This window comes from Oryzias latipes, chromosome 16, assembly GCF_053564925.1.
Source record: "Oryzias latipes strain Hd-rR chromosome 16, Olatipes_Hd-rR_3.1".
Classification (NCBI taxonomy): domain Eukaryota; kingdom Metazoa; phylum Chordata; class Actinopteri; order Beloniformes; family Adrianichthyidae; genus Oryzias; species Oryzias latipes.
In genome coordinates this window covers 15,313,714-15,340,169 of record NC_136252.1, presented here as the reverse complement: position 1 = coordinate 15,340,169, position 26,456 = coordinate 15,313,714, and the positions used below count along the sequence as shown (strand labels likewise).

General features: G+C 38.5%; 1 long non-coding RNA gene across 1 annotated transcript; it reads left to right on the top strand.

Annotated features, from left to right (window-relative positions):
- Nucleotides 1-1,031: 1,031 nt before the first annotated feature.
- Nucleotides 1,032-25,069, top strand: LOC110016628 (uncharacterized). Its single transcript, XR_002874982.2, has 3 exons — nucleotides 1,032-1,252; nucleotides 22,261-22,411; nucleotides 23,969-25,069. It is a non-coding gene; the product is annotated as an uncharacterized LOC110016628 (long non-coding RNA).
- Nucleotides 25,070-26,456: the final 1,387 nt, after the last annotated feature.

Below are 26,456 nucleotides of genomic sequence, written 5' to 3'. Positions count from 1 at the left end.
GTACGTCGACGTTTAACTCAAATATCTCCTTAACTTTTCCCCCCTCTATAATTTTCCATCTCAGTATTATCACAATTACGCCGTGTGCCAGGAGGGGAGGGAACTCCCCACGGCTCGTGACTGTCTGTGTGCCACCAGCGGGTTTGCGGTCTGGTTGGATTTGTGAAACACTGACAGACAACCCCTTCATCAGGCCTGTCAAACATGGATGACAAATGTGTCTCCACATCCCCAACATGCCTACAATATTTAAAACCATGGGAGAACGGCAAAGCCGACAAAGAATAGCCCCTCCTGGCAGGCACAAAGTTCAAGCTGTGTCAGCCTGTATCAGTCTCAAATTCTGAGGAGAGACTCTGAGCTGAACTTGATGGCATGTTGACTTAATGATTCTGGCAGAGCATATATGGTGTCTGTCTAGTGTTTCTACAAGGCAGTGAAGTGAAGTCACAACACATTCGCTGAATTGACTTTAAAAGGGATGTGACTCAGATTAAATATAGATATCATTATATAACATTTAAAACAAATCTAGTGAGAAACAGATTGCTGTTTATTTGTGAAAACCGCAGAAAAGAAAGGCTTTCAGTTCATTTGTACTGATCAGGTTGGAGCACACACACACATTTGACCCCTCCTCACACTAAAGTACACACATCTTTGATCGCTATCACCAAAAACTATAGCTGGAAGATACAGTCTGGCTATCAGGCAATCAAACAAACAGTCATTTTTCTTTCCAGCTGCAACCAAGCATGTAACTATATTACCCTGCCCCGTGCTCGGAGCCTTGTCAAAAAATGACAGAAGATCGCACCTTTTTTCCCAGGGTGAGTGCTTTAATTACAGCATGGCTTCTAGCCTTACCGAACCAGTACAAGTGTCAGTCCAAAGTTCATCGTTCTTTTTGAAAGAGGATTCCTCAAAAAAAAAAGAAAAGGAAAAAAATATCTCATTGTTAAACAGCATTTTCCAGTTTTTTTTTTTTTTAGGTCATCCTCAGTGTCCCCTCCTTCTTTTTTTCTGATGTTCCTATCACGTTTCTGTTCAACTCCATAACGTCAAAGCTTTGATACCTAATATTTTAATTGCTGCAGAGTCATACATCTTGCTGTCCTTCGCAAACAATAAAAGAGTCTGGAAAGCAAAAGCAAATGGTCGGGATGGAGGAGTTCACTGCAGGTAGGTTCACCCCTGACAAGAGCAGCAGGCCTGAGACACATCGTCATGGAGATGGACTGCTATCAGTTCTGTAAGTATGCTTAAATTATAGCAATAGAGTTAAAAAAGTTGTTTATTCACAGAAAAAAATATATAATTGTTTTTATTTTAATTGTATTTTCAATGTTACTGTTTTTTGTACAAAACAAGGTAATGAGGTGCTTGGTGGTGTAAATCATATTATTTAAACTAAAAAAATATTAAATGATTGAGGCGTTGCTGCTTGCTTTTACTCATCTTGGGTGTCTTTGTTTAAAGCAGCAGGTGGCAGCACTGTCTTAAAGGACACAGGACCTCAGATTACTTCAAAGATACAAGTACAAGTACAGACACACACCACTTAGCCCTGGAAAGCTTTGCTCCATTCCACAGAAGCACAGTTTGACCTTTGGATATTTGTTGCCGACACATAGTGACATTGGGAGTTAGCTCGCGGCTCATTGTTTAGCTCGGCTGTCCCTGTTTTTTTTGTAAGGGGTGGGGTGGGGTGTAATAATTAGCAAGTTCTCAGTCTGTGATTTTTAATGTCCCTAATTTGGCCTTGACAGAATCCGTGCTTGTGCTACGTGATCCTGCCTGTTTTTCTGAAGTGTTTTCGATGAAGGGCCGCAAAGCGGAGGCAGGTTTGATATTTCCGTACACACTGTTTTGCATTTCATTACCACCGGTGAGGGATGGTGAGCTGTTTATCATTTCAAAACAGGGACAAGAGGTTAAAGTATTTTGGCTGCAGGGAAGAGTGTTTTTTTACACTGATTTACTAGAGTTGAAGGCTTGCATCTTATTATTTGGACTATTCTTTAACCTCGGCTGTTCATTTGTGTGAGACTTGGGTGTTCAGGAGCTGTGCGGCAAAGCTTTCTCAGGGCTGTGGAGGACAAAACAAGCATGTTTCAACATAAAAGAAAATGAAAACATGTTTTTTAATTATTAGAGTCTATCAAAAATGAAAATTCCAACATTTTTTTCAGCTTTCTTACATGATTTTTTTACTCAAAGAGTTGCTGGAAAAAAGGGGGCATTTGAAAAAATGTACCCAACAATGTGTTCAATGCCAATTAAATCCTCCAGACAGAACCGTGCTGTAATTGTCCTTACATTGTCATTCATTTCTCATATATGCTAATAGATTAAAATGCCTCACACTGTTTCTGCACATCTCAGCATTTCAACAGGAAACGTCTGGGGTACCATATTTCTGTCAGCCGTGCTGAATAAATGCAAGTCCAAATGTCTCAAGGCTGTACATTGTCATTCATTTAGAAATAATGTGATTCCTTTCTGGCGGTGACCTCACATCTGGCAAAATGGTTAATCCTTTGGTTATGTAGCTTTTTGAGGTGAGCGTCCCGCGTTTGCTGAAACCCCACCCATGACTTTCACCTCTTTGGAGCCTGAGCGGTGTTAGGGTGCAGAGCAGTAGTTCTCGTATGTGTGTGTGTGTGTTTCACGCAAGGCATGCTTACGGTTGCCCATCTGGGAAGAGACCCTGGGTGTTTAACACTGAGGAGTTAGAGGATAGGACTCTGTCAGCTTGGAGGACACTGCACAGCAAGCACAGAGGTCACTGGTGCACATACACACAAATCCAACACACATACACACTTAAGCATAGGAATCGTCACTGTCCTCCACAGACACACAGCCTTTCCTTGTCAAAAAAAAAAATCCTTTGTGAAGACAGAAAAAGCATTGGACAGTCTAACAAAAAAAATAACAAATAAAATACGACGCACAGACACATAAGATGCTGTTACTTGATATCCTTTTTTTTAATATCCTTTTGATATTCTTGATATCTTCAACTCTGTTGAGCCCGATACATCAAAGAATTGACAGAAATGTCTCATTTATTTCCAAATTATGGTGGAAAATAACTATTTGGTCAAGTATTTGGAACAAGCAAGATTTCTGGTTCCGACAGACCTGTAACTTCTTCTGTAAGAAGATCCTCTATATCCTCTAAAGACACCGTTCTAGAACCTCAGTCACAATCCAAATTCAACTATGGCCAAGACCAAAGAGCTGTCTAAGGACACCAGAAACAATTTATATATATATATATATATATATATATATATATATATTATTTCTGTTAGAATAAGCAGAAAATTGTGTTTTCATCCAGGTTCCATGTTTCTTTCTCATAAGGTAAATTAACAAAAAACTCAGCTCCTAGTCCGGCCCTTTCCGCACAATATTGTTAGTTTAGGATGGAAAAATACTGACATGAGTTTTTAGGGAAAAAAAGCACCCTGTTTACCCACTGTCCTAACTTTGATCAAGACATTGTTAACATGGTGTTACTGTATTATAAAGATTTAATTATCAACAAATTGAGCATTTTTTTGTGTGCAACAAATAGTCATTAAAAAAGATGAGTTAATATCATTATAAAGTTTAGAAAATTAGCAAAACCTTTCCCACCAAGTGTTTTTGAGATTTCATGGAAGCAGCCATTTTGAAATGAGCAGGAAAAGCCCTTCTGCTGCCCCTAGTGGATAGGTGATGCACTACAGGACAGAAAACACGTACCAAGTTATATACAATTCGTTTTACAGGCAAGTTGGGATCGTGCAACTGAAAGAGGGGTCTCAGAAATGTGTGTATCAAAGTTATATAAAGAAGTTCAAACACTTTAACATGAACAAACATTTGTACAGTTTCCATGGCTTCTGGGTCAAAAAACTTTGACTATCTGTGTAAAGCAGTTTGTCCCATTCCGATACAACCAAAAGACACTTATTAACTTATGTTTTAACCATGTGGATTTACATCATGTGAACTAGTCAATCAGTAGGACACATTAATGTACTCCTCCAAATCTGAGTAGTCAAAGTGTATCAGGGCTGGAGGCAAAAGTAATGATTGTGCTTTAAATAAAGGCTGCAGTCCAGGACAGTTTTACACATGAACACACATCCATGCTCACACAGGGACTCACACACTTCCTCTATGTATTACTTGGCTTGTCAGGTCAAGATGGCTTCATTCACCATCCATTACTTTTATGTCCTGCTTTTGAGGTAAATGGCTTATGCATATTCACGATGAAACTCACTTGTGTATCCAGAGAGTGGAGAAGCACACAAGTAGGCAAACACACGCGCACGTGCGCCGTCAAAGGTTGGCCGTGTTAGATTTACAACCCAGGACCATCACCTGTGACTTAGCGCCTCTGAAATTAGTCACAAATAGCATATTAGGGCAGCTAATCAGGCACGCCTGAGCACTTGGCTTTTTTTATGTGGTCATAAAGGCGAGAGTATATGGGCGCCCTCAGGCCTTGGGGTGAATGATCGTCCTGACCTCCAGTGAACCAAAAGCCACACACAGCTGGGGAGGGATGAGATGTGTGCAGGCAGCAGAACTCCCACAAAAACAGCCTCTGATACACAGGGGAGGATGACTGCGCTGCACTGGGAAGTGATTTCTCTTGCTTTTGCTGTTTCTCTGTTTAACTCCAAGAAACCGAACACATATTACACACGCACACACACATATAAAAACACAGACTTTCTATCCTCATGTTTTGCCCTCCAGTTTTGATCACAAATTCTCAAAGTTGAATGCTTGTATTGATTTCCGAACACTGTCGATCAAAAGTCGCAAGTATTTTAGTCTAAAGCTATAAACACATTCGGCATATGACGTTCAAGAAGATGCTAAACGAAGGTTCTTGATTGTAAAATTTGTCCGATGGTGTTCACACTGGGCAAGCAGGTAGGGGCATCTCCTTTTGTTACTTTTTACTAGCGCATGTCTGCCAGTTACAGTTGGCAGAGGCTTGGTGCGAAATGTTGAAGTGGTGCAAACCTCGTATATCTTGCTCCAGGTTTTTCCTTTCACTGCTCTATTTTGATAAATGAAAAACTTGTCATATAATTCTTGCTGACCACAATTATTAATTTCTCCTCCAATTTTCAAAAAGTTGATACTTCAGTGAATTAAAAAGGTCACCATCCACACATCACTACCAAATCCAAGTCCCTGATTGGTTGAATTTGACCTGTTTTAGCTTTGAAGCATGTTCTATGGCCATGTGTTATAGTGCCCCGAAAAAGGCCTGAAAACATGCTTAGCTACAGTGAACGTGAGAGTTTTGAACCCAGAAGCACAAACTTGCATTTACTCACCTTTGCATAGACTTTTCTCGGAAGTGGTCACTTGAACGTGCATTACCGAAGGCGGTGTGACCATAGCTTTACATGGATGTGTTCTAAAGTTTATTAGTTGTAGTTACTGGCACCGAACATGCTACTTCGGTCTCAGTTCCCTCTCAAGAGCTAAAGGACTTTGTCAGACACAGAAAACTGCGGCACTGCCAAGAAACCTCAGCCCTTCATAAAATAGTAAAGCTATCTCTTGCTCCCTGACTCAAGTCTGTCAAATGAACAGAAGAGGGCACACGGGTTGAGGAATGCATAAGAGAATAAAACTTATAGAAGCAGAGTGTGGAGATAGAGAAATGAAGGGACAGGAACTGTTGAGAGACAAGGGCAGGAAATCACTCTTGTATCTCAAGCAATCGTCGTTTGCCACAGTGGAAATGGTGCGTTTTCTTATCAGAGCAATTGTAAGACAGTCAGATCTCGTATGGTGATAGAGTAACTGCTGAATCAAAGCTCAGATATTCAGCCCTTTACTGACTTGATGTGGCCTCACTACATCATAGCCTTTATTTAAAACAGTCCAGATGAAATGAGCTGCAGTAATTCTCTTCCTCTGTCTGCTCCCTCTTTTCCCTCCCTGTTCCAGTCACTCCCATCTCACTTTCCTTTGTGATTATCCATTGAAGAGATGAATTTGAAATTTCAATCATGGAGTTGTTAAATATTAATGGTCCTAGCAAGGACGGGGGAATCAGCATCTCCATTTGTTGGCCGGAACTTCTCAGCAGAGGGAGCTGGCCGGGTCAAGAGGTCACTGTACAATACCATAATCTACTAACTTCCAAGAGATCCTTTAATATCCCACTAAAATCCGTCTCTGTAAAATCAGACCCTGTCTTACATAAATTATCATAAGCAAAAAACGAAAGGTCGAAAAACTTTCTAATTATGCATTATGTAGCGCAGCCTTTTTTCCCTGTTAAATATGTGTCAGTTGTAATGAGAGCACTGGTGTGTTACTTGATATGATGACAGAAATCTTTAACTTAGTCTCTGAAGACCTCTTGAGTGTCAGAACTGATCACCGCTGAGAAGAAAAAGTGCCCGTGGGCCACCATGGAGCAAGGCAGCACTCAGACGGTTCAATATGCTGCATCATAAAACCAAGATGAGACTTTTATTACCGCTGCTGCCAAAACAGCAGCCATACAATCAAATGTTATGTACTTACAGATGTGATCATTACATCTTACAAGCGTTGTCCTACAATTTCTTAGCAGAAGAGGAGGGTGAGGGGGGTCACATTAATGGCTTGTTTTCTCGTTGGGTTTGACTTCAGATACCATAAAATCGACTAACAGTGTATGGAGTATCTATAATTTATTGTCCCTGTTATAGGGCTTTGATACGATATTTGAAAACCAAAAAATGTCTAATAATTCTGAAAGTTTGGAATTAATACAAATGTAAACATAAACAACCTAACTGCTTATGCTGGATTACTGCCTGAAAAATTAGACATTTATATCCACTTCTGAAGCTGGATAGTGCGGCGGACCATAGATGTCACTTAGCCTCTTGGCAGTGGTTTGATCAAGACAGAATAAGCTTGTGACTTTTCAATTCCAGCCATAATTTGTTTCGATATTACATCCCCTGGATAGAGCAAGTGATGGAATTTTTCCTGTCTAAGGCTGATGCTGTGGGGAATCTCACGATGTCCCATAATAGGTTATCACCAACCATATCTTTTGCAAAATAGAAACCCAACACATGTACATCTGTGGCCTAGTGTCAGAGCCCTAAATATACATCACAAATGCATTAAATTTGCTGATTGCTATTCTTTTCCAACAGCGTGTCAAGCCCTGAATTTATTTTTGCTTTGTGGCTTCCCGTTTCCTTGGAATTGCTAGGAGTCACTCTTGACATTGATGGCTTTGAAGGAAGTTACAACATTAAATTTATTTACTGTGTGCATATGTGTGTGCGGATGAAGTACCAGTGTTTTCTCTTAGATTGTTTGAGGTCCATCAGCAGGAGCCCAGCCCTTTCATATTGTATGTAATTTGCTGGAACCACATATTGCAGCAGAAAAGCCTGAAACACTGCTGAGGTCTCTGGAGCAACAACCTCCTCACAGGAAATCTGGCTGACACAATACGAAAGTTGTGTTCAGTTGTGTTTCCTAGGAAATGTTGCTGTTGAATCTGACTTACTGCTGACCCAAAAACCTTTTTTTTTTGCCAACACCTGCTGATGTGTGTTTCTTTCAAAAGGAGTAGGTCTCTCTTGTTTGCGGTCGGAAGTCCATCTCACGACCATTAGTTAGTTAACACTGTCTCAGATGCGTCCATCTCCTCTTCCCCCTCGCTTTTAGAGGAGTGGTTTGTCCTGCCATCCCCATGACATTGACATCAAAACTTTGGATGCGCCCCCTCCTTCCTCACCAAGTCCTTGTGAACTTTTTTTTGTTCATTTATGATGTTATATGTTTGAACTTCCAAATTTCTACTTTTGTTGTCCTTTTCGAAAATGCATGCCTTTGTTATCTGCAGTGTTAACATGCGTTATCGCATGGATGCATCACTTTAAAAATGAAAAAAAAAATGTATGAAGTTTTATTTTGAAAGTACAAAGGAAGTTTTTATTTTGAATTCCAGACCTGTTTCAGTTTTTCCAGCTTTTCGCTGTGAGATTGACGCATCAACAGACTGGAAATAGAACTGACGGATGTCAGACGGAGATGTGACGGAGGCGATGTAAATATTACCAATGATTAATTACGTTATAGTTTTATGTGGTAAGGCAACGGAGGCGCACCGAAAACGGACCAGTGTAAATCTGCCATAAGTTGCAGCTGCCAAAAAATGCATAATAAAAAAGAAAACGTTCAATATGCATTAAGTCGCACTGAGACAAGTTGCACTTTTAAGAGAAAAGTGCAAAAGTTCTGAATAAAACGCGGCACAATGCTATGATTCACAGATCAAATTTGTATCTACTGAGTCTTTGGACGTTCGTCAAATTTGATGCTTAGTGCTTTTTCCAAAATGTTCATAAAGTATTCATAAAATGTCAATTTAAAAAATGTTCGTAAAGTAGATGCTTCTATCAAGTGTGACAGAAACTACCATCATGTTTTTGTGTATCATCATCGCTACATGGAATCATTAACTGTACATATCATCCATATTGCATGGAGGACCTGGATGATGTTGAGAGATGAGGTGTATTTATTTTACAAAAGTATTTGTACCATGTCTGGGTTCAGGAGATTCAATTCAATTTAATTTTATTCATGTAGCCCAAATTCTCAACAACAGTCGTCTCGATGGGCTTCGTATCGGTAATTGAAAAGGTGAAACATAAAATCAAAAGGATCATGATTACATAGAGTTCAATAGGAACTCAGATCATTCAGTCTTTTTTTTTTTGGTGAGGTTTACCTTGTACTGCAGCAGCCAGGGTCTGAAATGACTGCGCTTTCAGCAGTACTTCCTTCCTTCTGTAACCCAGTTTGATGACTTGATGTCCCGCATTAGCTTGAGAAAGGAAAACAAAGAATAATTACGCCTCGATGCAAATAAGAAAACTATCATAAAGTTCAAATCAGATTCTCCTCCATCTTTGTTTTTGACGGCCCTTCTTCTGTGTTGCTGTCAGTAGCAAATACTGATACACACCCTACAGTGCCCTCTAGCAGTTATTAGTGGGAAATAACGAATATATGAGCCAATATCTATGTTATAAGTTGCTCCTGAGTATTAACCCCCAAAAATAGGATAATCAACAGTCTTTCTCAATAAAAACATCAAAAACAGCATTTAGCTTTTTGTGGGAACATGGCTCTCTAGTTTACATTATGTGGTTTGAAACAGCAAACGGCCTGATGTTCTTTCCTGTTGTGAAGCAGCAGAAAGACGTCGAGAGGGAGAGAACAAAAAATACTTTGTGAATGAACCGGCTTAATGAGAAGCCCATTTGGACGGAGGCATCAAGCTATTGACCTCTCTGGAGGCTGAGGACTGAGCACTTTCACATGTTACTGTCTATAAATTTCAGCCATCGACATGGCGCCCTGTTTCATCAGGGCGCCTGTCTGACGTGCCCTTCGGATTGATGTTCCCCCAGCCCATTTGTCTGTTTTACACTCCTTAGTGTCTTTGTGGTCCACTAGACTTGCACCTCTTCACTGTGATTGGGTATTGACAACAAATCAAAGGAGATAATATATGGTGATGTTTGCCAGTCTCCCAACAAGACAAGACGGTCGTATGGCCGGCCAGCTGGTTTACATGTGTTCTCTGTGAATATCAGAGAGACTGCATATCGATTCCCCAGCGGACAAAGAGTCATTCTTCTTCTAGGGGCCAATATCTACTTTAGTTAAAAGTGTGACAATGGAAAGGGCTGGGGGGCAGCGACTTTGGAATTAAGCCGTACTTGACATGCGGTGGAAGAACTCCCTTCTGTGTTGTGGGCTCTTCTTGACTTAAATGATAGACTGGGACTGCTGTTATTGCTTAGCCTTCAAAATTCCTTTGCTTACAAGGTAATGTGTATATCAGAAAAGTTTGTTTTCTGCCCCTTAGGCCTACTCAATAAATGAACATAACAGCAGGTCCTTTTCTCTGCTTCTCTGTCTCACAGACGCACTCACACACACTCACACACACACACCCAGCGAGCATCTTTGAAATGGGTTTTGTATTGATTTTTGTAACTACCCTGTTAGATGACGTTGTGCCTTAGCGTGTCATTTCTAGATGGCCCTGCCCCGAGCAGGTCATTGAGGTGCTAACTGTCATTTGGAGGGACAGAAAAGCAATCATAGCTTTTTCATTACTTACTGTTTTCCCCTCCCTCCCCCTCCCACATTTTCACTCTCTTTTTACCTCCAGTAGTGGGATTGTCTGACATATTATGGCTTCTGTGATTTAACTGCACTCTTAAATTAAGTGCTTGGAATATCAAGCTGTAGCTTTAGAAAAATAAACTCTGTGTCATGGGATCAAATACCCTGGAGGTCAAAGTCATGAACTTGTGTGGCTCACTCATCAATTTCAAACTTGTATAGGCTTGTTTTGTTTCAGAGGCACAAGAAGAGAGGGTTAGAGCTTGATTAAGATCACACATCCAGCGTTTGCATTTCCTTTTGCAGCAGTAACCCCCACAACAATTTCACCTTTTTTTCTATTTGAATGGATTCAATTTTTGCAAAAATCTGTAAAAATTTTGTAAAAATCTGTTAAAAAATGTTTTTTTCAAATGCATTTTGGGCGAAATTTCTCATTTACTTTTATGATGTATAGAAGTCAGCCAAGTTCTTCCAGGAGAATAATAATACTAATTATAATGTAAATAATAATAATTTAAATGAGAAAGAGAGACTTTAAAGGGTGAAAGGCCATGAATAGATCAAAAATACATGTTTTAATAGTTTTATTATATCTTTTTTAATACTAAAAGCAGTAAAGCTGAGATGCTGATGCATTTTTTAAATCCTTGTCAATAATGATACTAATTCCGACTCATAAATTGAGGGGCGCAAAGCTTTTTTTCTGGGTGGGCACCCATCTCCTTGTCCCCCCTTAGCTCCACCTCTGCACATTTTGCGACAAAACCAATAGTAAAATATGCAGTAGGCACTGCACAATCTCAAAGACCACATAGTAAGGGAAGGTGTTTATCTTAGCTTCTGGTCTTAGCTTGCTTACAAAAAAAAAAAAAAAAAAACTTGAACTTTTATTGTTAGAGGTTTAGATTCTATTTTTGTATTTACTTTTTTCTACTTTACTTGTAGTTTGTTACCTTTTTCCTTTGTTTTTAAATCTATTTAATAACTTTTTCTGCTAAATCTGATCCACGAACAATAGAGTTTCCTTTAAAACAGAATAGAGTAATGCAAACACAGCACTCATGAACATTTGTACCAGTAGGCTGTGGTTAAAGAGTCAACAATGAGATAAGTTAACCAACTATAGTTCCCTAAAAACTGTCCTGTTACTATTAACCATCCTGTATCCCTCCCAATGGGTCTAAATCTCTGATCCAGTGGAGTGTGGAGCTCTTACTCTGACTTGTGTATTTATTCAGTTTGCAGATGATTCATCAGCGCCGCAACACTAACAGCATGTCTGCAAAATGAAGTGCCTTTTTCTTTTATTTACCTCTTATAAAGCATACAGTTTTTGTGTAGTGGTACCAGCATTGGCACTGATTGATACTAAAACGAAAACTTTGGTTTTGCAAGTGGTTAATGTTCTCCAGCTGCCACTCGAATGGGTGCCAACGGACACTATAATCAAAAGAGAAAGAGATCAAAATACATTCTTGTTAGAGAAAGTAATGCTGCTCCTGCTGCTGTTGTAGAGGGCTGAGGGTTCTTGTTTGGCTTTAATCAGTGATACTGTTCAGTGTCGCATCCTTGCACAGACTCCCATCTCTTTAGTAGCAACTGAATCACCTGGACCGTTCTGAAAAAGAAGCTGATGTCACTGTGGCCTAGGGTTACGGTAAGAGCCTGGAATGAAGGCTAGAGAGTTTGAGCCTTGTTATGTCACTAAAAAAATGAAGAAAAAACAAACCTAAAGTGTAAACTCAAAATGACATACAAATTATTTATTACATGGATTTCATATACTGGAAATATATATTGCAAACACATCTTGGTCAGGTTATAGTAAGCATAGATGCCATTTGGATTTGGCAAATGTGTCACTTCTTCTCCATTTACAGACTGAACGAATGCATGTCACAGAAAGCCTAGTAACTTTTTACTGTTTTCTTATTTCTGTCATGGTTTATTGTAGGACGAGTATCGTACAGTGACTTCAGAAAATGACAGAAGTTTGCTAAACAAAAGGGATAAGGACCAAACCTTGCATTTACCTGATCATATAGGCCCATATTTGTTGTTTTCCTATTAGATGTACAATGGGAAAGAAGCAACTTTGATAGATTTATAATCCTTCTAATGCTACAATCACACAACGCCCATTCGATCAACTGCTTCCATTGAAAGGTGAACGCACGTAAATGCGCAATTCAGGCTTCTATGTTCAAAACGTAAATTTTTAAGTCAATTTTCTGGCACTATGTACATGACATGCAGCAATTGAGCGCAGGCTTACACCAGTTACAATAGTTGAACTGTGACCAATTAGGGACATGAATTTGGTTGTGACGCATGAGTACCGTCTTTTTAAATCATAAATGTGCCAAATGTTAGAAAATTGATAATGAATGAGAAATTAATAATCGCGCTTCGTGCCCGGCTGTAATTATATGACTTTCATGTATCGGAACAGATCTGTGCACCAGTATCGGGTAGCGACAGACCTGCGTGAACACTAAAAGTGCATTTAAAAACCCACGTTCGGCATGTTCTTGGATGCACCACACATGCTTGGTGAGTATGTAGCTTAATCGTTAGCCATCAGGCTGAGATCCAGATACACTGCAGAAAGGTTTTGTCCAAAGTGTGCAGCATCTACAAACAATGTTTAAGTGGCAATTTGATGTCTTTATATGTCCATCTCTCCCACTAAGACATTTTTTGGGGTGTTCAATCCCATTTAAATAAACCATAATGAATGATCTGTGACACATGTCTACGCATCACTCTGCTTTTAAGACACTCGAAGGACTTGATGATGCATTTGATGAGATATTCAGTAGATGTGTTCCTGCTAGCGTTCGCTGAAAAAGCTTGCAGGAATGAAACTTTGCTACTGTACTATGGCCATGCAGTGTGTCTTGGCCTTTAGCCTTATTGTTATAAGCTCAATGTGACTCCATTACTCTCAATCAACTTATTCTTCCAGACATGCTGGGGGCATGAGCTGTGTCCTTGCACGCCCCCTATACTGCTTCCAAAAGCTGGCAAAGCAGCCTAACAACTTCTCCAATCACTCCACATCGCCACAGGTCTGACAGATACATGCAAACCCATACAGAGAACAAAGAGCTCATCAAATTGTTGGGCTACAGTGACTGGATTTACATAATATATTAATCACTAAGTATATTTTTAAGTGTTCTTGATGAACCCTAGTTTGTACACTCCTGCTGCACACATGCACACACACACTCAGACAAGCTTGGGCCTGTTTGCCACCCCGCTCGAGCATTGCACCATCAGAGAGCTGTGCTCCATTCCTCAGAAGGTGTTATGGGCTTTTATCAGCAAGACCATTCCATGGATGGCTGCCCTAATTGAGAATAATGAGGGTCACATTGAACATATGGTCGCTGTTGTGTCCCCTTTCCCCCCTTCTTCTCTCCTTCTCTCCCTCTTTCTGTCGTTCCCTGACTGCCCCAGACAAAAGGTCTAGTCAAACAAAGATCTGTGGGGCCCCGTGGAAGAGGAAAGGACATCATCAAAGTTGTTCCTCTTTCTTTCTGACAAGTTAATGTCCACAACCAGTGAGAAGGGCAGCAACCAGCCAATCAGATAGGGGGGAGAAAACAAACCCCACCAGGACGGTGGTGGTGGACATACTGGCATTAGCATTGTGTTATGTGCTTTTTTCTACATGCAAATACAGATATTTGCTCTTAGGTCCTTTTTTTGTCATTGAGAGTTAAAGAAACGGCGAGGCAGCATATTTGACCACTTGCAGACAAACACTCACAAAAGTGCTGATCGTGATAAACTCACACGTGTGCAACAACAGTATACTGAATGTTATTTAACCTAATCTTAAAATGCATTCATTGCATTTTTGTAGTGCATCTGAAAGAGATCTGCAGGAAGGACATGATTCAGTGCGGATTAAAATGACTGTCAGCTGGAGTCAGCAACTAAGTTTACTGTTCTCAGGCCAGTTATGTGATATGGTTGGATTTCCATATAAATCTCAGTCGCCTGCCACTATCATGTCATGTCTTTCGTCATTCAATATGTCTGCGGGGAAGACATCTAACGTGCACAGTAAAAGTCTCACTAACTTTACATTTCATGGCTAGATTCATGTACTGCGCACTTCATCATCGCGGTCTCATGGTGAAATGGAAATCCTGAAGTTGTTCAGTAACAACAACATTGGGACTTGAACAAATGAATCTGCTGAGACGGTTCCCCTGCTTTTTTTCCTCTAAAACTGCCCGCTTTTTCTTCACTTTAGGAAGAACCGTTTGAACGCTTCATTAATTGCTCAGGCACTGTGAAGTTTTATGTTTTCCAAGAAGTTGTCAGGCTTCCACGGATCTGTCACTATTTAGTAAAAATAAAGTTAGCAACTGTCAAAACAGTAGAGCTCCCTCTGAACACATCCAAACACAATGGAATAATTAGATTAACATTTGCAGAAGTAAAGCAATAGTCTGTTTATGAGCTGCACCCCAGAAACTCCTTTCACATGGAATATAGCGAGTCTCTATTTACATAGGAACCATGTTGATTGGAATAGGATGAGCTAGTAAAGTCACTTTATAAGCCAATTGTCAAACTGTGAATTGATTTGCTAGCATCTCAGTTTCTTGTCTGATAACCTTGGACGTTGGATTTATGGACTATCTGTGACTCAGATGCATTGTCACCGTGCTACACAGGCCCTGGACGCAGGCACGGGTGTCTGGTTTCATCCCGAGACAGGTGTAGTCTCGATGCCTGATGATATCTGAAACACATGTGTGTACAATATAGACTCATACATTTATGTACTAACATAGCAGAATGTTAAAGTACACATGCTCCGCACGATATGCCGCAACATATGCCTTTGTGAGATGGATACGTACTTTCATGATGATTGATGGAAATAGGACCACTTGTCAGAGGCGATCCGAAAAGCAAATGCGTGTCACAACATGTCATAGAATATACATCTGACTGTAATCAACTGTTCAGATCTTTTCTTTGCAGAAAGTTAGTGATGTACTCGAGCAGCTGATACTGCAAACCTCAGGGCTGCGGCTAATACATATCAAATAAAGCCTTCGTGTTTCATCCAGTATGCATTGATTCTATTATTAATCTCTAATTCGTTGTCGATTGCAACATTGTTATAAAGAAAAAACGTGATGGAAAATGGAAACGCAAGACTCTGTTGTAGCAACAAACCGAGCCAACAAACCTGTGTGGCATAAGATTAATGTCACCACTGAGTCCATAAAATATTGCTGCTGTACATTAGGGCCATATTGAGAAAATTCTGTCTTCATTTGTTTGACCTTCGAAATATAAATGTCCATACAGGCCCCCAACCACTGCAGGAGCCAGCCGCTGACATTTTTCCACTTTGAAAACACAATGAAATCTGAATATTGCTTCGAATGAGTGGATGCCCGTAGGGAAATAATCCGGGGTCCCTGAATAGTCCCTAATTGAATTGTCTTTTGCTAAATAGAGTTTGCTCTAATGCATACTCTCATCGGTGAATATGACAGCCGGTGATGCTTCTCATATCTGCCTAAAAGAGCCCCCAGATCCAAGGATCTATTAACTGTATTACCCAACCCAATATCCCTGCCTAAACCCATTATCCTGAGCCCATTCTGTATTTTTGTCACTACATCTTTGCTCAAAATTCGAATCAGCACATGATGGATGCTTAACAAGACTACACTTTTATCACATATTCTGCTGACCTTCAACAAATTGCTTTGCAAGTTTCCTTGCAAGACGAATGTGACAAAACTGCATTCTTAAGCGCAGGATCCAAGGTAAAGAAGAGGGGGTGCTGCTTTGGTTTTCTCCATGCTTGTAGGCCCTAACCCTTCTTTGAACCCCTGTCATCAGTCAGAAGCTGTTTGGTCATGTCCGTACTGGGCAGCAACTGGAAAATTGCAAAGATAGTTTAGTCAATTAGACAAAGTTAAAAAATAAACAAATGTCTGCCGTCTCTATAAGGAAAAAATGAGGTTTTCTAAGCAGAAAAGCGTTTGACAAAAACCAGGTTGAATACCTGCATGTTTTTATTTTATTTTTTTTCCCCTGGATAACCCATGAAGCATGGAAAAAGTTCATGGTTACAATAAATCTTTACACACTGCAAGTTCTCCACCCTCAGCCCAGTTTCACTCTCAAGGAAGTCCAATTTTTTTTCTTTTTTGAAAGAGTAAATCACTTCAGCCCCCTCCCCACTGCCAGCAAAATGTATTTGACTTTCTGAATAAAGTAAACTTCATTCTTTCAGCAGACACAGGGCTGCCTGAAGGGTTAGCTCCAAGACATCTCAGATGTTTCAGATTTGAAACAGTGCAGAGCCAAACTAAGCTATAACATTTCTTCCAGTAACGACCACAGTTTTAGCAACAGACATGTGAGCACGTTTGGTTTCCTACTGGAGGTTCTGATGTGTCCTGTATTTAAAACTGTGTTGACCTGTCACTACGTCTTTTGAAGGCCGTGTTTTCTTTTAAAGCCCCACTTCGATCATCCTTTGATCTATTTTAAAGGCATTCCTAGTTGTATTTTAAATATGATTATGCAGTTTTTAATTTGCTTTATATCTGTCCTGCATCATGGGAAAAATGCCACAAAACGTGTTAAAAACATCATTTCTATCACTTTAACCCTTTCAGCTTCTCTACATGCCAATATTAGAGATTTATATTTCGAAGTGAACATATAAAAGTCAAATGTTAAAATGTGTTTCTTTTATAAAGCCAAGTATATTTTAGTCTTACACCCGTATCCAGTGGGTTTCTTGCAAAAACTGCATGCCATAAGTGTCTCTACCTTAGTTAGCTTTGGAGAGCTTTTCCTTCCCTTTATCAGTGAGGACCTGTGTCTTATCAAGACTAATGCTGGAAATTCCTCCCGGAGATAAGTAAAGAAGCTTAGGATTACCCTTTTGACTGAACATTGGGAAAGAGAGGAAGAAACGGCGTATGCACTACATGTTTGCTCGCATGCGTGTGTCTGCGTGTGCGTCTACAAGGCGGCGAAGAAGGGAACTGAGAAGGGGGTTCGGCTGGCTCCGCAGTATATTTTCTCAGTCTCAAGGCAATCTAACCATTAGTGTCAGACACTCAGATTATCCGACCAACGGAACAGGGATAAGTGGATTGATGAGGTGCTTCCATAGTCCCCGGCTGCTAGAATGGAAACGGGCTCTACACTCCTGAAGCAGCTATTTTCCTCGAGGAAGGGCAAAAATAATGAGCTACTTAACCAGAGCGTTCACCGCATTTCTGTCATATTACAGCTGGCTTGTTTGTTTATCCCAGACAGATCTATATTTCACTTTTTTAATTGAATTACTTTGATAAAGACTAAAAGCCCTCAGCCTAATAGCATGCCAATTACAATGAAGACCTACTTAGAATAAATATGAATATAATTCAGTAATTTATTGCTTTAAATACAGGGGAAGCTGGGGTCCCATGACACCCATTGATTAATAATTGGTTGTGCAGTCTTAAAGGCCAATTAAGAAAAGCAATTTCCCATCTTCACTTAGAAGTTACGATGCCATTTGTCAGGCAAAGTATGTTTTCTTAACCTCTTTTGATCTAGATCAACAAGTAAATCAAATAGATATTCCACAACATAATGTATGCTGTAGTTGAGGACATTGGACATTGTGATTGTGGAATTGATAAAGCAAACACACTCCAGCGGAATGGTTTGTGGTGGGCCCCATGATTGCCTCATGGCAATCTATCCAGAGCACTTTGCTTGATGATGCCTGTGCATTTGTGTTTCTTTGCAGTTTGCATGAATATGCTCTAAAAACTCATACGGTAATGAGTACTCACATTCTCAATTTATTAATGGAGTTGGGCTTTGCAACTTGTCCAAATCTAGTAACATATGTTCCGTAAATATGCATTGATTTATTTTGAGTCTTCAATAAATCATTATTTAAAAAAATAAAATAAAATAAAAAGAAGAGGAAATGCATGCCTTGGCTACTTAACTAATGACCTGTCTTCAGAGAAGCACTCATTTACTTGGTGCTCATAAACGTAGCAGAAAGAAATTTATGTGGATGGATTGCTGTAACTCTTTTTGGATGCAGTGCACCTGTTGTTTTATTTCTTGCAGCAGCTCCAAAAGACAAAGGAAAGTGGCGTCATAAAAAAATATTTGTCCTATTTGCCAATTTTTTTTCCCACTCCTCATGTAAAATTAAAAGAAACTGTATTATTACTTTTATATACATATTCTATGTATACACATAACAGAATTTCAGTGCAATAATTTCTGTCATACCAGTCTGATTGGCTGCTGGGTGTGCATTAAAAGGTGATGATGCATGCCTAAAAATAAGATCTGGTCACATAGCATAAATGTTGTATGTCACTGCGCCAGCTTCTTTAAAACAAATTTTTGCTTCATTATCTGGACAAAAACAAGTGGTGAGAGCTGAACTTTCTCTCTGAACTGATGCTTTATTAACCCATTGTGACGATCATCAGGGGCGCGATGTCAGCCCCACACCATGTAACAAATAGTCCGCTTTTTAGAATAAAAAGCAATCCAAAAAAAATATTACAAGAATAAAGAACTAAATCTGATTAGATATATATTCCTTCACTTCATTCAGGCTTCCACGGCATGTGTTAATTCTGATAATGCGCACTTCGAAGGCCATTAACCCGTCTTTACTTTGGTCACTTACAAACAAAATAAATATTCAATCAGCTTTTAGTTCTTTCTTCTGTTATTTTTTTCAGTTTAGATTGCTTTTTCCCCAAAAAGATTACTATTTGTTTTGTGGTGCAGTCGGCTGAACCCGCAACAACCTCGACTGTAGTGGCCAAGGAAAGCCATAGATATAGACTGGTCATCACGATAGGTCAAATAAAGCATCAGTTCAGGGAGAAAGTTCACCCCTTATTGCTTGTTTTTGTCCAAATGAGGAAGCAAAAGTTTGTTTTAAAGAAGCCAGCCCAGTGATATAGTACAGTAACGCTATGTGACCGGAACTTCTTTCTTAGGATATGTGTGTGTGTGTGTTTTTATATATATATATATATATATATATATATATATATATATATATATATATATATATATATATATATATAGAACCCACCCATTTGACCACACAATCTATTTCTGATGTTTTTTTTTTCTTTATATATGTATATATGTATGGCGTAGTGAGTTTACAGTGTAGAATATTACATATAGGGGTTTAGGGGGAACTATTTTCTTTAGTGAGAGCTGTAAATACCAGAGTTAATGGTTCTTTCAGTGCAGCCTGTAGTTTTTCTAAGGTTTTCCACATTCACAGCATGTTTAAGAAAGCAGCAATTACAGTTTTATTAGTTCAACAGTTAACAGCTACCTTGTCCTGGAGTCATGGAGGGTGAAGGAGACGAAGTGTGGAAAAACTACCAAAGCGCATATAAAAGTTAACCACTTACTTTTTATGAATAGTAAACTTCCCCTCTTTATTTTCCCTCTCCCGGTGAAGTTGAGGACCTCTAGAGTGGGTAATTTATTCTTCATGAGCAAAAAGCTAAGTAAACAGCACTGCAAGCCTCATTTTGTCTGGAAAAAACATCCTATATAGAAGAGGTGGCCTTCATTGAGTGAGTTGAGTGTGGAGTTCATGAACAAATGATTCATCTAATCAAAGAAAGCAGATTTATGGTAAACGCAGCGCAGTTTAGGGGAAGGTCTTAAATCAGCTTGGAAAATTGCCTTTATAAATAAATTCAATTAAGACGTCTCTGCACTATTTTAAAATTTGCTGGTGTCATGAGCAGACTAGCTCATAAACCAGTTTTGTTGTTTTTATTCTCCTGTTTTATTCAAAGAAACACAAATGTTCTTTTATTTTTGGGTGTTTGGGTGTTTATTTTTCTTAGTAAGCAATGAAATTTGTTGGCATAGGGTAGTTATGTGAGAATGTTTTTGGATTCATATGTTTATGACCTGGAATTTCAAATGATCATTTTGATGTTTTTCCTCGTACTTCACTTTTATTTTATTTCATACACATTTATTTGTGTTAGTATTATTATTATTATTCTTTTATTCTGGTCAATTTTGGTAGACAGCCCAAACGAATTCCTAGACCAACTTGAATGAAAAAAAGTAGACCATCATGCTTAACTACTTCCTGTGCACCAAACTGACTGGCAGTAAATTGATCTCTGCTCTTGTTTCTCTGACCTTGTGTTTTGACCTAGTAGGCTCAGCTGTTAAACCCAACTCCTATTGGATATCACACAAACCCTTAACAACCTTCCCAAGGCTGTGGTAGGAAAATTATCATGCACATAACCATAATTCTAATTCTATCATTTGAAGCTGTGTTGTGGTTTAGCAGGTGGGAGTGATATGTCTGACCTTGTTTAAACCCATAAATCTAATCTAATCATCCATCATCCAGTCAATTATTTGTCATTTGTGCTATGATCAACTGCTTCAGGGGATGTGTTGTGTTCCAGCTTTCCCAACAGTCAATCTCAGTTTTCTCTTTGGGGACTTCGCTGTAGCCCTCAACCCACTTAGCTTACTGACACAAGATGCTCTTTGTTCTTCCTGAACAGTGGATGGGGCAATGCTGTTGTTATCAAAGTAGGACAATGAGTATTAATCATTTGAATGTTGTACCTTTGGGTTTTCTTTATAACAAATGCCTCAGTTGTTCAAAAAAAATTTCAAAATTTGAGTTTAATATTAAAGATTTATTCTTAGTTAATGAACTCTATTACTTTATGTTCTTTATGATTTATGTTTATTATACAATTACCGGTATGAATCCCATTGAGATGACTATTGTTGTAAATATTGGACTATATAAATAAAATTGAATTGAATAAAAGCATGTTTAGACGATCATCTCGGTCTATGCCGCAGCTTTGTTTGTTTATAACAGAATTTACTATTTCTTCTTCTACGACTGTTTCCAGTATTTTAGATAGTTCTGCGCATGCCAAAATGTTTTATTCCGATAGAAAGTGCAGCGTGTGTAAACGTTTGTTATGATCCAAAAAGGTTCTTTGGGCCCATGTACACAGTTCTAATCCGATCTTTGATCCAATCAAAGACATTTTAGTCATGTAACTACAGCTACATGGTCACAATAGTCACAAGCATTGAAAAACATTAAGTCGTCAGAATTGTGAAAACATTTATATGAAATTAAAGATGAGGGTTAAAAATGTATTAAACAATAATTGTCATGAAAATAAAAACATTTTTTTTGAACAGTACAGTGAATAGAACAGATTCAGTTCTTCTGAAGGTCTTTTGTCCCAAGTCTTAAGAAACAGTAAGTTCTTAAAAATATTACAACAAAAAAATTAGAACAAAGGTCTCCCGTGTTTTTTATTTATTTATTGAATTAAGTACGCTTCCATTCCTTCACACCAACAGAAACGGCCTTTGATAGGGCGGGTGCAATTTTAACGGCAAGTCATACAAACTTGAATGTATCAATATGTGTCTTGAATTGATTTGGTGGCACCGACTACAATAGTCTGAATGAAATGTGTTTGTTTTTGTAAATTCTATGAAAGGTTATGGAAAACCATTGCTAAAAAAACTCTATGCACCCTGGTTTTATCTTCTCCTGTTTATATTCTCTTCTCTGCAGATTAGATTAGATTTAAAATAGATTAATTATTCACTCTAAAAAATGATTCACTAACAGCACTATTTATTCCACATAAATATACCTAAACTATGGCCTTTTTAAGCCGGAAAAAGTAAGGTACCCTTGTACCCTATTTGAATTCTTTGTAGAACACTTAAGGAACTTTGTAAAAACTGCATACTTTGCCAGTAAAAACCTTTTTCTTTTCTTTGCTTGCGTCAGCGGAGGAACGTCTCGCTGACATCTTTGTGAAGAGCTTTAGCACAGTAGTATAGCGCGATGGGAAACGAGGCATTACGGGAGGAATGCAAACGGAATTGTATTAATACTCAGGTGTACGGCGTAAGTTATACAAATGCTAAAGGTGAGTTCAGTTTTCGGCTTTTAATTCCACCTTTATCTTTGTTCTTCACCAGACTGCCTCTCAGCTTCCAGTCTGTCACAGTGAAGGGGCATAATGGGCCTGAGAAGATCAACCCATCTAAAGAGGGATTTGGAACCTTTCACCCCCCGGAGGAATCCAGGATGAGGGAAGCATAAATGTGCACAAGTGCACATTTTCAAGAGGTGTTAATACCACCTGCTTTTGTCTGGAACATGTCAGCAAAGCACAGAAGGAAAGAATAGATTTTGTAATCTAAAACTCTAATATAAATATACAGCAAATTTACTTATACAGAATCCAGACTCAACGGTTTCTAAAGGAGCTTCTTATTAAATTACTTTAAACAAGCGTTTTATTGAGTATTTTGTCAGTCAGATGGGTCATAAAAAACTCCTTCACAACAGAATAGCCTCCTACTCTTTTTCAGTGCAGGAAAATCCATAAATCCTATAGTGAGGCCAAGAGCTTCAGAGCCTTGAAAACATTACTAAAATCAGATTTTAACTCTGAACCTACATGTGGAATGATGTTATGTTATGACGGATTGATCAATGTGTGCACTTGAAATAATTAGCAATGATTTTGGTGTGCACTGGTGTGTGTCTGTACATTGTATATGGCAAGAACTATAAGCCACATAGTTTGAAGAGGACTAAATATATTTGTATAGTAGGAAAGCTGACTTTATTCAGAAGGTGGTTCCTCTATAATAGTTGGTTTAAGCAAAGAATGCATGGCAGAACATAACATGAGCTCCATATATACACTATTTCTTCGTTTTTGAAACAAGCTCACAAAACTACTATAAAGTATTGAGGCCGCTGTGGTAACCGGATGTTCTCGGGTTGCCGGATGTTCTCGGGGTCCTTCGGGGTCCTTCCAATGAGTTATATCACTAGAGGAGACATCACGTGGTTCATCATGGGAGGAGAGCACCGCCATCTTGGTGAGGTCAAGTTTTGAAGACCAAACCACTTTTTATAAAATTTAATAAAGAGCTCTGTTTTTACTTTCAATCACTTCATTATATGAAAAAGAAGAATGGCTTGAAATTGCTTAGTTTTGTTCAGAAATACAAACTTCACCAGTACCCCTAACTTAACTAGTATTAGACTATTTAGATTTTTTCTATGTTCCTGTATTTTATTTTACTTATGTTTTTATTTATTTGTGTGTTATGTTCATTGTTTCTTTTTTTCCCCTCTATTCTTTATTTTCTATGTTAATATGTTATGTTTGGCAATGGTGACTGATCTTCGAAGCAATATTCATTACATTGTTATTGTTCGTTGTTAACGTTAATGTCATTGTTAATGTATGATACCGCAATTGTCAATAAAGTTTTTTAAAAGACTTAGTGACGTTAACTCATTGGTCGTGGCAACTTACGGCCAATCAAATAGTGTGACGTCATCATTGGTCGAAGGACCCCGAAGGACCCCGAGAACATCCGGCAACCCGAGAACATCCGGTACCCACACCGCCATTAAAATTGTTTTGAAATTTTTAGCATAATGTTTTAAAAGTGTGAACCAAATTACCAAAAGGTTGTTGAATGATGAGAAAGTTGATTTTTTTTTACAAGAAATATGTTGTGCAATTACAAGAAAAAGTCTTAATTTAACAAGAATAGAGTGGAAAAATCATGAGAAAAAGTCAAAATTTAAAGGAATACAATTGTAGAATTATGAGTAAAAAAAGTCAGCTAAAGTCATAATTTTCTGTCTTTCTCTATGCAGCCATTGAAGTCAACATTGACCTACTGTAAGAACAATAATTTTAAAAAGAATTTGCTGGACACTGGACCTCTTCAGAAGAAGATTCTTGACCCACAAGGAGTTGATTTCCGGAGGGCGCAATGTTTTCATCAGCACTATGGTTGCATAGGTCCAAATGCATTATGGCACATGGATTCTCATGATGCACTAAAGCGTTATGGCTGATTTAATGAATTTAGTCGGCATATAATGTAAATGGAGGCTTACACAATGAACTTTACTTTCAAATAGCATGGATTTTTCTTTTGACTTATTTTCTCATAATTTTATGTCTATTCAATTAAAATGTTTTTGTTTAATTCAGAATTATACGACTTTATTCTGGTAAATTTCAAACTTTTTTTCTACACGTTTATTCTCATATATTGAAAAAAATTTCTCTCTCATGGTGGCCGTAATACTCCATCGTACAAAAGTATTGACTCTTCACGCGTTCCTACTTCACATGAAGATAAAAAACGTACCATGTACTCAATAATGTACCAAAACTTTGTTGTGCTTTTACTGACAAAGTAATTTCCCAATCTACAAAACCCTTAGTAGTCCCCAGCATCCACACAGGGTGTGTTTTTTTTTATTTATTTGCCTTTTTGATTAAAGCTGGAGAGGATGACACTGACAATCGTTAATTACTACATACTAATTACCAGAAGCTCCTTTCATGTTCCGCTCAAAGATGTCAAAGAATGAACTCCCTTGTCATTTGCTTGGATTTTCCGAGGCAAAGGACAAACAAACACTAATAAGGTCTGTTCCTCTCAAAGAAAAGTCACCATGTAAACACATCCCACAGATCCTGATGAGGTGTACAAGCCATTTGGTAATATTTAGCTCTATGTGTATATCAAAGAAATATGCCTAATTAAGATGTTGTTTATTCTCAGTCCTCGTGCTTTCATCACTTTCAGCATGGCTCTAAATGAGACAGTGAAAAGTGCCCATGTCTGAGACTAAATCAAATCATTTGCAACATCTCATGATGTTATTGATAACATCGCCAATGCTGGGTGACCATGAACGGTGCACATCCCTGTGTCTGTTGCAATAAACCGGGAAAATGTATTTGTGGGATGAGGCCTGATTTGTTGGCTGCATTTGCCGACTAGCCAAAGGCAACAAAGCAACATAAGCAGAGATTGTAATGCTGTTTACCGAGACTCAATCGAATAAGAAAATGACAAACCACACTGTCCGATTCAAGAAATGATGCGGAGCATGACTGTAAAAATTGCCTTGATTGTTCATTGGACTTTTTTTTCTTTCTTTTAGTCATGATCATTGAATTTATTTATTGTTTTAACATAACTGGATGCACTGGATAACCTTTGCCCCAAAGCCTTTTTAAATTTTGTTGGTAATTTAAAGAAGACAAAAAAATAAAAGAATGTGGTAAACATATCAGCAAAAGTGGCAGGAATACAGTGTTACATGAGCGTGAAAATGATCAACAAATTGTCTGCCTCATCATTTCTCTGTTCCTCCCAGTTGAAGTTGATACATTAGTCATTTAGCTTTGAGCATTGTGAAAACATCTTGTGTGTTTGAAAAGGTAACTGGGTTATGACATACAATGAGAAGAACATGAGATTTAGCCCCAGCACTAACATGGTATCAACCAAGCTTTGGTAAGAGCAACAATAGCGGGGCCTCCACAATATCAAATTTTAGAATCAAGGGTTTATGAGCAAAGCTTTTCGCTGGACAAGAGGACCTCGGGGCCTTATAGCCTGAAGAAAGGCAATTACTTGTGTAGGTATTATTGTGTGATGGATCCTATTTGTTGGTGACCTGAAAAACATGGAGTACAATATAACATGTCTGCGAAAGCTAGTGGATATACAAGCAAAGCCGTGCCTTTCTGTGAATTTTATGTAATCTCAGCACAGATTGTTGAAAAATGAAGAGGGAGAAGCAAAAAGCAGATGGCCTAAAAAGCGAAGGGGGACGTAGATTTTTCAGGTTGACTTTGTTACCTGCAGCTGGTAAGGGGGAATTCCCCAAGCATGACATAAAAAATAGTAATGACTTCCAAATCAGAGGTGCCAACTCATTGATTAAAAACGGTTGTTTTGACCATTTTCCACAACAGTGTGCACCAAAATGAAAATATCTTTATTTGTAAGTATAGAAATAACATTAATAATCATTTATCCCACTTTTATAAATTAGAAATATGGCACAAAGGAGAATATTGTGTAAGTACTTTAATTTTAATAGACCTTTTGTGACTTTAATTAGAACTATCATTGTGCATACTTAATTAATCAAAGGCTACAATATTAACGCGCCCCAATATGTATGCTCTGCAATATGGAGACATCAAATGATGAAAAGAATCCGAGCAGCCACATTTCTTTTATAATATTTCAGGGGGTTCAAGGTGGAGACGTGGAGCAGATGGAGGTGATGAGAAAGCCGAGCATCGGCTGAAACAAACGAGAGACATCTT